This window comes from Ursus maritimus, unplaced genomic scaffold (genome assembly GCF_017311325.1).
Source record: "Ursus maritimus isolate PB19 unplaced genomic scaffold, ASM1731132v1 scaffold_15, whole genome shotgun sequence".
NCBI classification, from domain to species: Eukaryota; Metazoa; Chordata; class Mammalia; order Carnivora; family Ursidae; genus Ursus; species Ursus maritimus.
The window spans coordinates 443,486-459,289 of NW_024423897.1; the positions used below are offsets into that span (position 1 = coordinate 443,486).

The 15,804-nt window shown below is 53.2% G+C and overlaps 1 protein-coding gene across 4 annotated transcripts in view; it reads right to left on the reverse strand.

Annotated features, from left to right (window-relative positions):
- Positions 1-2,098, reverse strand: part of NSD1 (nuclear receptor binding SET domain protein 1) — a 142,179-nt gene extending 140,081 nt beyond the window's left edge. For 2 of the 4 annotated variants that reach the window (XM_040630247.1, XM_040630245.1), the window contains exon 1: positions 1,047-1,254. The gene's annotated coding sequence lies outside the window, so the exon portion shown is untranslated. Of the gene's footprint in view, positions 1-1,046; positions 1,255-1,846 lie in introns of those variants that run through there. The other 2 variants (XM_040630246.1, XM_040630248.1) reach the window with 2 other exon arrangements.
- Between the last annotated feature and the right edge of the window lie 13,706 nt (positions 2,099-15,804).

Sequence of the window (15,804 nt, forward strand, 5' to 3'; positions counted from 1 at the left end):
GGCCTAGTGGCCTCGATGCCTTTCTGCTGCACTTCCATGGGCGGAAAAAGTTCCCCAGCTGACGATGGAAAAATGGCCTCGGTGAGCCTCCGCAAACTCCATCTTCCCGGAGCTGGGCAGATCTTGCCACATGCAAACAGCCCGTCCCTTTTTCCTGCACTGCAGACTGGTGGACAGTTGGGCCGAACTAAAATTAAAATCCCTTTGGCAGGAGAAATTCCTAAATCTCAAACAGGAATCGTCCTCCCCATCCCCCGCTGGGGGGGGTCCAGCGGCCGGATCTCCAAAAGGGAGGGGGCTGCAGGGTTCGAGGGGGGCTCCCGGACGCTGCACAAAAAGGTTACCCCCCCTCCTTCCTGGCTCGCTCGGGCGCAGCGGTCACAATAGCGCTGCACCCTGCGCCCAGCCGGCGCTGAAGCCCTTGCAGCGGCCGTGCCCAGGCCGCAGGCGAGTCGGCCGAAGCGGGTGCACCCCGAACCTCGGCTTCCAGACTGCAGGACTGCTCGGTCCACGGCTGCAGGGCCCAGAGGCCGGGACGCGGCAAGGGGAGAGACACGGAGGCAGCCGGTGAAGCCGAGTCAGGGTAGCAGCAGCTGCTACAGCTTGACAAACATGGCTGCTGCCGACGCCGCCGCCGCCTGCCCGGGCCGCGCTCCTTCCCGCAGCCGCGGCAGCACCCCCTGGCCGAGCCGATCGCACTCATCAATATTAAGCAGCAAGCAAAGTTTGCTGCAGGAGGGCAGCCGGCCCCGCGCCCACCAGCCGGCTACCTGAGGGGAGGCGGAGGCCGAGGTGCGCGCGGGAGGCCGGCGGGGCACGGGCCGCGCCGGGAGGAAGTTCGCGGCGGCCGGGCCGGCTAGGCCTGAGCCCGGCTGGTAGTGATGGAGGGGGAGGGGGCCCGCGGCTACAACGCCGCGGGCCACCACCGCGCCGCGCCCGGCCCTCCCCCGCGCCCCTCACCTCACGGCCACCACCATCTTCCCCGCCCGGCCACCTCCTCCCTCCTCCTCGCGCCTGCCCGCCACCCACCCCAGCGCACTAGTTACCGTGCCCCGCGCCCCCTCCCGGGCCGGCTGGGGGGAGGGGGTGACCCTCATTACACTGGGGCGCGAGCGGAGCCTTGGGGAGAGAGCGGAGCCGCTCGCCGCACCCCCCCTCCCCCCGCGTCTCTCTTCAGGGGAGAAGGCAGCGAGCGCGACCTGCCCCGGCCTATTCCGCCGCCGCCTCCTCCTCCTCCTCACACCCCCACCACGCGCGCCCCCGCGGCGGCGCGTGCGACCCAGCGCCTCGCGCCGGCCCGCGTGCGGCTGGGGCACCGAGTGCGCGCGCACCCCTTCCCCCACCGCGCGCGCGCTCCCTCGCCTCACTCTTCGGGGTTCAGGGCGGGTGAAGTCGGGCTCGCGAGCGCGCCGCCCAATCAGCGGAGCCGCCGCTGCCGCCCCCTCCCCTCCCCTTGCGCGCCCGCTCGCGGCCCGGGCCTACGGGCCGGCCCGGCTGCCCGGGCGGGGCCTGAGGCAGGCTCCCCAGGGGCCTCGCGCGCCTCCCCGGAGTGTCTGGGCCTGCGGGCGTCGTGGGTGGCACTCAGATCCCCTCACCTACCTCGGGGCGCTGCGCCGGCCCCGAGCTGCACACGGCTCCAGCACCCTACCCAGCTCGAGCCCCAACCCCGGCGGCACCTGGCCCGGCTGAGGCCTGTCCGACCGCCCCGCCAGCCCCGCTCGGGCCCGCGTCAGTCCCGACCTCCATCTTAGGTTACAGCCCGGCTCCCCATCCACTGGGCACCTGCCCTCAGCCCGCTCGGCTCGGCCCGAGGCCGAGGCAACCCCCCTCCTACCGCGGGGCTCACCTGGGGGCTTGGGCTGGGGTCTTCGAGGCCTCAGGCCCCGAGCAGACGCGGCCGCAGGTGAACCCCCTGCCCGGCCGCACCCCAAACCCACACCACCACCACCACCACAGACCAAGCTGAGCAGGAAACAAAATGGAGGCAGCAGCTCGGGTCTGCCTCCCCGAGCCAAGCTTGTGCAGCCTCAGGGCTCCCTCCTGCCGCAGGCCCGACGCCCGCGAGGCAGGGGGCTGGCTCGTCCCGGGCAACACGGGCAGCCGCCCTAGAGCAACGCAGACAGGCCGGAGACTCGGCCCTGCGGTCCCCACAGCCCCTCACCCACCACCCCTTCCCTTCCCCCTCCCCCCCATTTCTCTCCCTCCCCCTGCCCGGCCTTGCGGGGTGAGCGGCGACCGGGAGCCGGGTCGGGTCGGGTTACCCGCCCGGGCACTGCTTGCCCTGCCGTAGCCTCGGCCGGGGGATGAGGCCAGGCGACCCCCGCGCTGAGCCCACCCCCCGCACCGGAGCCGGGCAGCAGCCTGACAGCGCGCCCGCACCTCGGCCTGCCGCCGTGCGGCCCCCGCCCAGTGAGGCCGTGTCCCCAGCCCGGGGCACCGCCGGGACGAAGCTCCCTCATCACCCCCGGGCCCAGGGGTCCTCGCTGCCTCGGGCGGGGCGAGGGGAGCGCTGGGGGGAGGGGTCCACTAATCCCTGCACCGCCTCCCGCGCCTAGTCTGGGTCTGGGCCTGGCACGGGGACTCGGGCCGCGGGCGCGGGCGGGCGTCAGTAGGTGTGTGCGCGCGGGGCAGGGGACGCGGGCTGGGGGCCCGGAGGGGCCGCGTCTCGCACCGCGGACGCTGCAGTTCTCCGCACCCAGGCAGATGGCCCTCTCGTGCCACAGCCGCCCAGCGCAGGCCGCCGTCTCGGCAGCCCTGATTCCCCCGGGAGCGCGCGCCTCGCCCCTGCGAGCCGGGCTTCGGGACCCCGGCGGAACTGCGTTGGGAGGGCGGACCGCCAGGCTGGCCCAACAAGGCCTAATGGCCAAATCTTCCGCCCGGTGTTGTCTGCTCCCAGGGCGCCTTGGACCTCGAGGCCTGCACCCAGCGCCCCGGGCCCCGCAGCCCTGGCCTAAAGCGGCCGCGATGCGTCCAATCATCAAAGACGGCGCAAGGATAGGTCAAGGAACCCAAACCCAGCCTCACCCCGGGACTCCGGCCCCCTAGACCCTTCCCCCAATTCGGTCTGCCTCCGTCGCCCCCTGGGCCTGTACCCCGGCAAAACGCTCACCGCAGCAGCTAGCTGTTACCTAAAATGCTAAGGGCATCCTCGCTGTTCAGAGAAAACCACGATCTACCGCCATAAAAATCCCGCCTCCTCCAGAAAGCCTTCTGTGATTAGAGTTAACTCCATCTCAAAGCTGAGGGCACCGCCCTCGAGAGCCACGTGACCACCATTCCTCCCTGGGCTTAGTAAATGTGCATAATTATTGCCCCAGTGGAGTGTTTACCCGCAGCCCTTCTATCAGTTAGCCGTGAGCCCACTTGGGAGAAAGGCCACTTTTGGCCTTGCCCTGCACGGCATCGGCACAGGGGTCCCTAAACTCCACCCTTCAGCCTTTTCCGTCCTTCACCCCGAGACTGGCCCGGGTAGGCTAGGAGCTCAGGATGCCCTTAACCTCCTACTCTCCAAGGCCGGCTGTCCAGCCATGGAGGCACACAGGTAAACAAACAGGCTTAGCACACCGGTAAGTGCTGGGATGCAGGCCCTGCCAAGACAGCAAGCCGACTTTCTTAGAGGGTAGATTCCCCACTGGAACCAGAGTAATGCCCCGCCTCCAACTATGACCCCAGGGGGCCTCTGAGGTACTCTGAAGGCTCCCAGTGCAAAGCAGTGTTCTGTGCACTAGGACCAGCCAGAGAAGAGCTGGGTCTACACCCCAGGGTCCTGCCCTACAGGGACCAGACTTTGTTCTGCTAAGGAGTCAGTCCTGCCAACCCCTTCTGAGCAATTCAGTAGGGAAGCTTTGACTGTTTCCTTCTTCACACCTAATAATCTGAGCTAAGCATTTCTGACTGACAATTACACCCTGCCAATTGCCCCAATTCATCAAGGCTCTTCTCAACCTTTTACTCTCCCACAGACCATCCAAAGGGCCTGAGAGCTGCCCCTGTTTGGCCTTGAGCCACTCTACAGCCCCAAGCCTCAGTTTCCTCGTCTGTGGCTTCCGATGCACAGGGTGGCTGTGAGATCTCTCTAACGTAAAGGTAAGTTTTAGGGGCCTGTACAGACTAAGCACCTGATGAATCCTGAAATGTAATCCTGCCCACTTGCTTCATTCAGCAACCATTTCCTGCATTCTGGGCAATATGCTGTGTGCTGGGAAGACAAAGGATGAGGTGCCTGCTTCAGGAAGCCCCAGGCCTCCAGAAGGGACAGTTAAATAAAGGTATTAAGGTATGAAGACGCGCCGGCACAATGGTTACTCCCAGAGCTGACCTCTGGACATCACTGCCCCACAAGAAACCCTCTTTCCAACATCCCAGCCCCCAAGAGAAAGAAGTAAGGGCTAAAAGGGGACAGGCAGCTGGAATGAACGGGTTACTGATGGGCCTTGGGAAGGCTGGAACCCCAGGTTAAACCTCTTGGACTTCCCTGGGGTGACCTCAGGAGGCCCTTCCTGCTTCTTAAGTAGAACTTGACTGCAGTGGTCTCAAACTACAACCTTCCCGTCTGGGGCCTCCGCATCCAACAGGCCCTGGCCAGGTACCTCCTGTGTGTCCGTTCTGGGTTGAGGGGACCCACAGGACCACAAATTCGCACAAGGACACTGGCTATTGAAGTCAGGGAAGAAGGGACAGGGCTCTGTCCTACCCTCCTTGTCTTAGTTCAGGGAACTTTTCTGCACCTATGTCTCCCATCCGTAAGACAAAGATTAGAATGAAATACTTGCTATGTCTATGCTGTGTACTGGACACCACGCTGGGCACTTGGCACACATTAGTTCCTTTAACCCTTGAGCGGCTCTGTGAAGAACTGAAGTCCAAAAGTCTAAGCTCTTCTGCAAGGTCTCAGGGCCTTAACTGTCATCTGGTGTGCTTGGCCTTGTATCTGTTGCTCTTAGCTGGCACACAGATACCATCTGTGAGGGCCCAACACAGTGCCTGCCTCACCCACAGGTGCTCAGGAATTTAAGTGTCAGGCTGTGAGATGACCTTAGCCTCAGTTTCCTCATCCGTGAATTATGGTTACTGATAATTCCTATCCTGCTGAGATAGAAAACTGTCAAGGCATTTGGCCAGTGTACAGTGATCCCTTTTTTCTTAGAACTGCCCCCCTTTTCATTCATTCATTCAGCAGGTATTTATTGAGTTCTCCCCTTATAACCTTGTGAGGAAGACAGATAAGTGAAAATCAGGTAGAGAGCTGAGCACTACGAGAGAAGCTAAAGGTGCTGAGGGTTCTGGGGGAGTGGGGCTCGGGTGCAGTCAGGGAAGCAGTAACAGGTCTCAGGTGAGGATGGGAAAGGCCATGGGTGCCTGAACATACAGGGCCTTATTGTTCAAGTTAAAGAATTCAGGCTTTCTCTTGAGGACAGCAGGGAACCATGGAAAGTTAAGGAGCAGATTGTGGGTCACATCTATGCAGTACAAAGCTCGCTCTGCCAGCAGTGTCCAGGAGAGATTGACACTTCCTCTAAAACACAGCCCTGGCCAGGGCCTGGCCTATGGGATATGCTAAAACTGCCTTGTTCCGGTACCAGTTGTGGCTTCTCCTCCTTTGTGCCAGCTGTTCTCCAAGACACCCTCTCATTTAGTCCTGAGTTGGGCACTGTTGTTATCTCCATCTTTCAGAGAGGAAGCATGACTTTGTCAGAGCCGAACTCCTAATACCATCTCCCAGTTCAAGCTCTTTATCCCTCCTAGACATGAGCATCGTCTGCTTTCTGACTCCACAGCCAGGTTTGGGGGGAGGTATGGAGGTCTTCGGTAATTAATCCCGGATGCTGCTGGTGAACACCACAACCATCCCTTCTTATGGGTCTAGGAATTGAGAATTGCTTTCTCTTCCCACCTAGGGGTTCCCCCAGAACTGGATCAGACTTCTACTTAAGACCAAGGAAAGCTTGGCCACATCTGAAGCCATACAGCTTTCCAGCAGTGTTCCCGTTCTACCCCAAATACCAGGTTTCTGTCTGCTAACATGACCCTGTAGCCCCAGCCCCAAGGACTCAAGTTTCTACCTTCAAGTGTTCTTTTTCTCAGACATTCTCTTTTGAAAGCCCTGTGTGTGCTGGCACTAACCCCTGCCCTTTTACCCTCATCACTTCCCTAGCTGCCCAGTGGACTCCCTGTGCGGGAACAGGCCACATGTCATCCAGTCTGTGCCCATGCTCCTTCCTCTGCCTTTTCTCCTGTCTGGCAAACTCCTGCTCAACCTTCAGGGCCCAGTTTAGAAGACTCCACCTCCTGGAACCCTTCCCTGATCCCACCCCAGCATGAGCCACTGCAGTAACTATTGGCTTCCAAATAGGATCCCAGCCAGTTGGTGAACCCCTTACAACAGGCTCAGGGTGTATGTACACTTCTCTGATCTCCAGTGACCAAGCCCAGGACTGTGAGGCTCAGAGTAATTACTAGAGAAACATTTCCTAATGCCTGATCTGTCCCCTCCCCTCTCCTCCAAGCTTGTGTCTCCATTAGACAAAAGAATTATGGTTTGAATTATGGACCAAATGGGTAAAACTTAAACCCTCCCTAAATGGATTCTCAGATGTTTGGGGAACACACATTTCTTTGTGCCAGACAATGCTTTCAGAAACTGTAAGACAATCTATAGGAGCTCGAGTCAGATAGATATGGGGTCAAAAGCATAAAGAAGCTATAGGATCTGGAGTAAGAGAGCCTGTTAAGTTGCACCCTCGGCCCCCAGCCAGACACTTCTGAACATACCGATTCCAAGGGGAGGAGTTGGAAGTGGAAGAACATTGCGCTTTTGGGGCGGGTGCAGCCTGTGGCCAGCAGAGTGGTCGCACCTTCTGCCTGCTAAGGATTACCATTTTACATTCACCCACTAATTATCTCCTTGCATGGAGAGCATATTATCCTATCTTACAGATGGAAATAGAGGCAGGGGCGCCTGGGTGGCTCAGTTGGTTCAGTGTCTGCCTTCGGCTCAGATCCTGGTCTCAGGGTCCTGGGATCAAGCCCCGCATGGGGCTAGGGAATCTGCTTCTCCGTCTCCCTTTGCCCCTACCCCCCACTCATGCTCTCTCTCTCCCTTTCTCTCTCTCATCCTCTCAAATAAATAAAAAATCTTTAAAAGAAAAGAAAAGAAAAGAAAATAGAGGCTGAGAAAGGAGTGGCTTGTGAAAGGCCCTGCTCTGGCAAGTGGTGGGATGGCACAGAGTTCATACCCAGTGTCATTCCAGAAGTACTAGAAGGAGGTCAGGTAAGATAAAAGCAGAGATGAGACTCTGAGGTAAGGGCTTAGTGAAGTACATGGTCTTCCACATTTTTGATCAAGTGCTCCTTTAAAGAATTTCCAGAGGGTGTGTATATAACCTGCTCACAGTTGAAAGGTGACATCTAATTTGACTTCTCTTTAGTCATATATTACAAGTAATCTAATTTTTGGTGTATTATATGTGCACTCTATTTTTTTAAGATTTTATTTATTTATTTTAGAGAGAGAGTGAGCATGAGTGGGAGGAGGGGAAGAGGGGGAGGGAGAAGCAGACTCCTGGCTGAGCAGGGAGCCCGACATGGGACTCCATCCTAGGACCCTGGGATTGTGACCTGAGCCAAAGGCAAACGTTTAAGAGCCTGAGCCACCCAACGCCCCTGTATGTGCACTTTAAATTACTTCTTCATCAAAACCTTGGGGCTGTAGATTTAGCTCTATTGATCTAGAGAAAATAGCCCCCATATTTCTAAAATGGCAAAGCCAGTTCCCATCATCAACTCCCTCAGCCAACTGATTGACTATCAGTCCAAACAGATGGTTCCACTTCTCAGTGAAAGCCATTATGCTATTATGCTTCCCCATGACAACCATCCCCTTTCTGGGACAAACAAGGCTAGAGCCTTGCCCTGAGTTTGTAGTGAGGTCCTTGGGAAGCTCTGAGGGGTCTCCCAACACCCTCTCTCCTGAGGAGCTCCACCAGGGAGATGCATTTGGATGAGACGTGGCTCTTCTTTTTTTTTTTTTTTTTTTTTTTTAAGATTTTATTTATTTATTCGTCAGAGAGAGAGACAGCCAGCGAGAGAGGGAACACAAGCAGGGGGAGTGGGAGAGGAAGAAGCAGGCTCATAGCGGAAGAGCCTGATGTGGGGCTCGATCCCATAATGCTAGGATCACGCCCTGAGCCGAAGGCAGACGCATAACCGCTGTGCCACCCAGGCGCCCCGAGACGTGGCTCTTCTTGTAAAAACCACCTGAAAGGAAACATGGAGAGAAGCATTTGTCAGGTAGACCAAGGATTTCGTATGAAAGTTATGTAAGCATGGGAACTTGTTCCATTAACTCCAACCGTGTCAGAACAATCCAGAAAATCTCTGTACTCATCAGGTACAGACTTCAGGCAAAAACTGTGATTGGGAAAACAACCATGCTCAGAAGAATCTGGAAGATCTCCGCATCCCCAAGGTGAAGACCTTAGGCAAAAACCATGTTTGGAAAATCCGTGACTGTGTAGAACAGGAGGCGGCAATTGTTGGAGAGGAGCCAGAGAGAGAGGGCTTTACTGAAGGCAGAAGAGACTTGGTCTTGTGTAAACTGGTCCACCTCAGGGCCCGTGTTTGCTATTTGCTCTGCCTGGAAGACTGCCCTCCCAGGTCTCCCAGGATTCTGTCAATCAGCTCAAGAGTCCCTCTTCAGACAGGGCTTCCTGGCTCCTCCCTGACTTTGAGGAGCCCCTGTCCACCCCAGGTCACTCTATCACATCTTTCTGTTGAAGTGACTAACACCAATTACCGTTCTCTGAAATTATCCGATTTTTTTACTACTTATTTCTCTGTTTTCTTTTTACTGAGATAAAATTCACACACCATAAAATTTACCCTTTTAAGTGTACAATCCAGTGGTTTTTAATATACTTACAAAGTTATGCAACCATCACCATTATGTAATTCCAGAGCATTTTCACTACTCTAAGGAGAAACTCTGTGCCCATTAGCAGTCACTCCCCTTCTCTTAGGCCCTGGCAACCACTAATCTCCTCTTTGTCTTTATGGATTTGCCTATTTTGGACATTTCATATAAATGAAATTATATAATATGTGGCTTTTTATTTATTTTTAAAAATTGTATTAAGTAATCTCTGTGCCCAATGTGGGGCTTGAACTCATGACCCAGAGATCAAGAGTGACATGCTCTACTGACTGAGCCAGGCTGGTGCCCCTAAAAAGTGGTCTTTTACTGAGTGTAATGTTTTACAGGTTCATTCGTCTTGTAGCATGTATCAGTACTGCACTCCTTTTTATGGCCAAATAATAGTCTACTGTATGGGTAGACCACATCTATTGACCAGTTGGTGTCTGTCAGTTGATGGGTATTGCCTTGCTTCTACTTTGGGGCTATTATGAACAATGTTACTTTTAACATTTGTGCACAAAGTTTTGGGTGGACATATGTTTTTATTCCTCTTGGGTATATACCTAGGAGTGGAATTGCTGAGCCAGATAGTAACTTCATGTTTAACTCTGAGGAATTTTTTGAAGATGTTACCAAAGCGACTGCACCATTTTACATTCCCACTAGCAATGTATAAGGCTTCCAGTTTCATCAAATCTTTACCAACACTCGTTATTATCCACTTTTTTTTACTACAGCCATCCTAGTAGGTGTAAAATGGTATCTCATTGTGATATTCATTTCCATTTCCCTAACGATGCATCTCCCTAATGATGACTGAGCACGTTTTAGTGTGTTTATTGGCCATTTGTATGTCTTTGTTTATCAGATTATTTGTGCATTTTTAAAGTTGAGAAATTTGTCTTTTTTGTTGTTGTTGAGTTAAAAGAGTTCTTTACATATTCTGGATACAAGTGCTTTATTTCATATAAGATTTATAAATATTTTCTTCCATTCTGTGGATTGCCTTTTCTCTTTCTTGATAGTATCCTTCAAAATACAAAAGTTTTTCATGTCTGTGCAGTCCAACTTGTCTATTTTTTTCTTTTGTTGCTGTGCTTTTGGTAATACCTAAGAAACCATTTCCTGATCCCAGTTCATGAAATTTTACCCTATGTTAACTCCTGGGGGTTTTATAGTTTTAGCTCTTACATTTAAGACTTTGATCCATTTTGAGTTACTTTATAGTGTGAGACAGGGATCTAACTGTATTCTTTTGCCTGTGGCTATCCAGTTGTCCCAGCACCATTTGTTGAAGACTGTCTTTCCCCAATGAATGGTCTTGACACCTTTGTTGAAAAATCAATCGACCGTAGAAGCATGGGTCTATTTTTGAACTCTCAATCTGTTCCGTTGACTGATAAGCCTATCTTTATGCCAGTACTACACAGTCTTCCAGCCTGATTTTTTTTTTTTTTTTTTTGGTCCACACCCTTACCTTTCTCAGTGTCTAGAACAGAAGCACCAAGAGGTCAGGACTCTTTTACTGCTATGTACTCAATGCCTAGAACAGGGCCTGATGTGGAGTAGGTCCTCAGTAAATATTTGTGGATTGAATAAACAAATCTTTGAGTGAGTGTATTGCTGTTGGGAAGAAGCCAGTTGAGAGGGGAAGGTTAAAAGTACGGGACCGAGAGGTCCCTCAGGTCAAGGAGGTACAAGGTGTGTGAATGGTTGTGGGTGAAGGGATGGGCCCTGGAGCAGAGGAGAAATCCCTCATCCTCTGAGAACTTGCAGGGAAAGGCAAAGTACAGCCTCAGGTATATTTCAGGTGGGAAGGGAAGGAAATTGAGAGAGATCCTAGTGCCTCTGTTTTCTTGGAGAGGTAGGAGGTAAGAGGAAAGGGAAGGGCTATAGGCTTAAGGAAGCTAAGGAGAACTGAGTGGCCTTGGGGCCTGAGCCCAGGGTTGGGACTAAGCAGTGGGCATCTTCCACTCAGGACTCAGGGTTCTGGGGGGCGTGGGTACGAGATGAAGGGTCAAAGGGGAATGTGAGGTTGTAGGTGTGGCACCCAGTCTGGCAGAAATAGAAAAGGAGCTACACCACAGGGCTCTTGACTATAGGCAACATTTCCTGAACCCTAAGTGCCAGCCACCCCTAGACACACACAGGATAGTGCACAGTGCTAAGGAGGGTTTAGACAGGGCTACCTTCTGTGGGTGACTTCTCAAGGCTGGAATGACTTATGGCAGCGCACCTGGCCAGCATGTCTGGGGTGGGGGCAAATGTAAGCCATGGGGGCCAGCACGGGGGCAGAAATGAGGCCCAGCTAAATGACCAAAATGCCTGTGCCTCCCACTTATAAAAAAAGATTTATTTAGGGGCACCTGGGTGGCTCAGTTGGTTGAGCAGCTGCCTTAGGCTCAGGTCCTGACCCCAGGGTCCTGGAATCAAGCCCCATATCGGGCTCCCTGCTCAGAGGGGAGCCTGATTCTCCCTCTCCCTCTGCTGCTTCCCCTGCTTGTGCTCTCTCTCTGTCAAATAAATAAATAAAATCTCTAAAAAAAAGAGGTTTTATTTATTTATTTTAGAGAGAGAGAGTATGAGTGTGGAGGGGGAGCGGCAGAGGGAGAGAAGCAGACTCCCCACTGAGCCCAGAGCCCAGTCTCACGACCCTAAGACCATGACCTGAGCCAAAACCAGGAGGTGAACACTTAACCGACTGAGCCACCCAGGCACCCCTTTATGAACCATTTCAAAGTGAATTATAGACATTCTGAGATTTCTTACCTGAGCACTTAGCAAACTTCTCCCAAACATGAGGGTGCTGTCTTACATAACCACAATACCATCTAACAGTGATTTCCCAATATCGAATACTCTTTCCATATTAAAGTAGATGGTTTTTCTGACCTATAAATTAATCAAGAATTATATATCGGTTCTTGTATTTCTTATGTTTCTTATAATCTGAAATGCCCCCACATCATGTTTTCCATGACATTTGGCTTTTGAAGTGACCAAGCCAGTTAACTTGAGAATGCCCCTTGTTTGCAGTTGGCTGATGCTTCCTCTTGGTGTCATTTAACCTGTTCCTTTGCCCCTGCCTTTCCTGTAAAGAGAACATTAGGCCAGGGGCTTGATCAGATTTCGATTAAAGTTTTTAGCAAGAATAATTTTATGTAAGGCAGCTACTGTTTTTTTGACATGTTAAGTTTGGGGAGCCCAAAGGACATCAAGGGTAGACACCCCAGCCTGTCTGCAGCTGGACATACATGTGGTTTGAAAATCTGGAGGAAGAACCGTGCGAAAGAACATACTGCAAGAGTCATCACAGAGAAGATAGGACTTGAAACCTTCATGGGCATGGGAAAGGCAGTGGGAAAACACAGGAAATGTGAGGAGAATCCCAGGGAGTTTCCCCGAGAAGTCAGTGATAAGACAGGATAATGAGATGACCACCTGAGGCCTGACAATCAAAAAGACCCCCGACTTCCCAAAAAAGTCCTGGGCTCCTCATGGGGAGAGTCAATTTATGGGTCTAGAGCTGATAGTAAGCACCTTGGGGAGAGTTTCAGAGGCCTCAAATGATAAGGCATCTCCAGGATCAAAACTGGAAGCACAGGCTTGGATAGTCAATGGGAAGGTCCAGTTGGTTTCAGAAGGTCTAATTAGTTGTATTAACGAGCCTACAGCAACAAATAAGATCAGAAAGGAGGATTGGGTGGCTTCAAGTTGGTGGCATCTCCAGACCTGCCCAGGTAGGGAGCCCAGGGCCATGACGAGCCTGAGTCTCCAGGCCCAGCAGGACTGAAGCTAACCATAGTGACAGAGGCCCCTGCTACCTTGTACATCCCAGGCCTGTGGCAACGAGGGGTCAGAAACACCCTTAGAACACCCTGTTACGGGGCGCCTGGGTGGCATAGCGGTTAAGCGTCTGCCTTCGGCTCAGGGCGTGATCCCGGCGTTATGGGATCGAGCCCCACATCAGGCTCCTCCACTATAAGCCTGCTTCTTCCTCTCCCACTCCCCCTGCTTGTGTTCCCTCTCTCACTGGCTGTCTCTATCTCTGTCGAATAAATAAATAAAATCTTAAAAAAAAAAAAAAAAGAACACCCTGTTACATGCTTCCCATGTGCTGGCACCAGCTCCTCACTGTGGCCTAGGACTCCTTCCAAGATGTGGTCCTGCCTGCAAGTCCAGGCTCATCGCCTGCCTTATTCCCCTCCTTCTCCACTCTTCAACCATACTGACCTCCTTTAGTTCCTGGATGCAGAAGGCCTTGCCCTGTTAGTCCTAGCCTTCTCCATAGTTCTGGGTGGTGGGTCTCTAGGGTGCCAGCTGCCTGTGCTGGTGTCTGAGAGGCTTCATGCTCTAAAGTTATGAACACAGACTGGGACCCAGAAGGCCTGGTTTGAACCCCCAGCTCTGCCACTTAATAGCTATGAACCTCTCTGTGCCTGTCTATCCTCTCTGTAAGGTGGGATTGTTGAGAGTTAATATGAGCTTTAAATAGTGCTTGGCACCTGGAGAGTTCTGCAGTGGTTATAGTCGTGATTATCATATTGTTCTAATGAGGCTCAAAAAGATCAAGGTCTGCCTAAGCTCACAGAGCTGTCCTTCAAAGATGCTCTTCCAGTATACCCTGTTGTGTTATAAATATCCCCATTTAACCACTGAAGTTTTCAGTGCTATAAATCCCATGATTTTGTGTACTCTGTTCTATGACTACTGTTTCTGTAGGTTAAATTTACCCTTGTGAGACCAAATGAAAGGACTGTGGGGTTAGAAGTCATATTGGCCCATCCTTGTTGACAACCAGTTTACATTCTAGTAATGTAATAGGAATAAAAAGTAGCCTTAACACAAGGCTGTGTGTGACAAGGATGGTGAGTTCCTTGAAGAGAGCAATATCAACAATCATAAAAAATATAACGGGGGTGCCTGGGTGGCTCAGTCATGTAAGCATCTGACTTGGGCTTAGGCCACCCCTTTGCCCCCGCACCCCCTCCATGGTTCCGTACTCCCTGGGGAGTCCGCTTCTCCCTTTCTCTCCGCCTCTCCCGTCACTCGTGCTCTCTCTCAAATAAATAAAATTATATCTACCTATCTTCCAGTGTTTTTTGGGAGCTCACCACATACCAGGCACTGCACTTTACAATCCTCACAAAAATACCCAGGTGAGTATTAGTAGTCCCATTTTACAGAGGAGGAGCCTAAGGCTCAACCATATTAGACACCTGTCCTATGTCACACGGTGAGTGACTTGAACTTGGCTCTGTCTTCCTCCAAATCACCACTCTGGGGGGGCGCCTGGGTGGCTCAGTGGGTTGGGCGCCTGTGACTCTTGATTTCCACTCAGATCATGGTCTCCCATGGTGACAGCGAACCCTGCATAGGGTTCCGGATTGGCAGAGTCGGCTTGGGATTCTCTCTCTCCCTCTCCCTCTGCCCTTCTCCCCGTTCAATAAATAAATAAAATCTTTAAAAATAGCAAATCACCACTTTGGACCAGAGGGCCAGGCATTAGAACCCCGCCAGAGAGTAGAAGGAGGATTTAGCGGAAGGGCTTGGGTTCTCAGCTGCTGGGCTGGCGGAAACCGGCAAGGTAAGGGAAGGCGGGGCACAGCCTCAGAGTTCCGCGCTGGCCGGAGGGGATATATGCACGTGGTCCTCTGGGCCCCCGGGCTCCACCGCAGTTTGGGCCTGGGCTCTGGGAGCCCCACGTGGGGCCGCATTCCTAGGAGAGCGCCTCTGATTGGCTGGCTCCGTCAGGTGGGTCCCATGGGCCAATCAGCGGCGGCCAGGCCGTGGGCCGCAGGGTCCGTGCTGCTGGTGTGGAGAGTAGCAGGAGGTGGTCTGGGTAGGGATGTACCCGGAAAAGACGGCCAACACCCGGGGATGTCGGGCGTGCCCCACATCCAGCCGGGTACTCCGCTGGCCCTCCGCGTCACCAGCCTTTCCCCAGCGCTCCCAGAAGGAGACGGAAGTCCACTGTGCCAGCCCTCCTCTTGGGCTCTGGATCCCGCCCTCACGCCTCCTCTGGCTTCTGCTCATCTCGCTCCTCTCGCTCCTCTGGAGCTCCAGCCTTCCGGTCTTCCTGCTCCTTTCTGGCAGCCCACAAACAGTGTAGTCTGTCTCTTAGGATAAAAACCTCAGTGCTCTTCTAGCCAGCCTGTGCCTCTCTTCTCTCCTCCACTGCCTCTGGCCTCCCTTCCTCATCTCCTCCTTCATCTTACCGCGGTCTGTCTTCAGGTCACCAACAGCCCCACTTTGACCAAATCTGGTGGCATTTCATAACCTTTGCTGCTGCACTTCTGGGAGCGTTTGACTCTGTTGACCTTTTGGAACAGACAAGGTTTCCAGGGACTCCCACTCTTGTCTGCTACCTCTCCTCTCAAGCCTCTCTCTATGCATTCGCATCGCGGGCATGCCTCCCAATTTTCCTGGCCAGCAAACAGGCCCACTTTGCCGATCATTTACGCAGTCTCCCTGAGGGATCTCATCTACTCGTCACTAGCATTCCCTAAATGCCAGCAATGCCTGAGTCTCAGTCTCTAGTCTAGATTTGTCTCAGAGCTCCAAACGCATTACCTGCATGTGTTGGGTACCTCGGGCTCAAGGTAGGTCATTCACTCAACTAATGCTTATTAAGCAACGTGCTCATTTATAATATAAATATATAAATACTTATTTGTTGCTGTGTGCCGAAAGTTGTCTCCTGTAAGCAGCACACAGTAGATGTCTCGTTACTGTGTGGTGATTTCATGTAGGAATGAATGTCTGGTGTAGTGCCTGGCACAGAGGAGCTGCTCAAAGTTGCCTCATCCCTCATCCTGGGTCCTCTCTATCCCAGGGATGGAAACAGTCCCATCGCCTCACCTCCAGTGCAAAAGCCACATAAGCGAGCA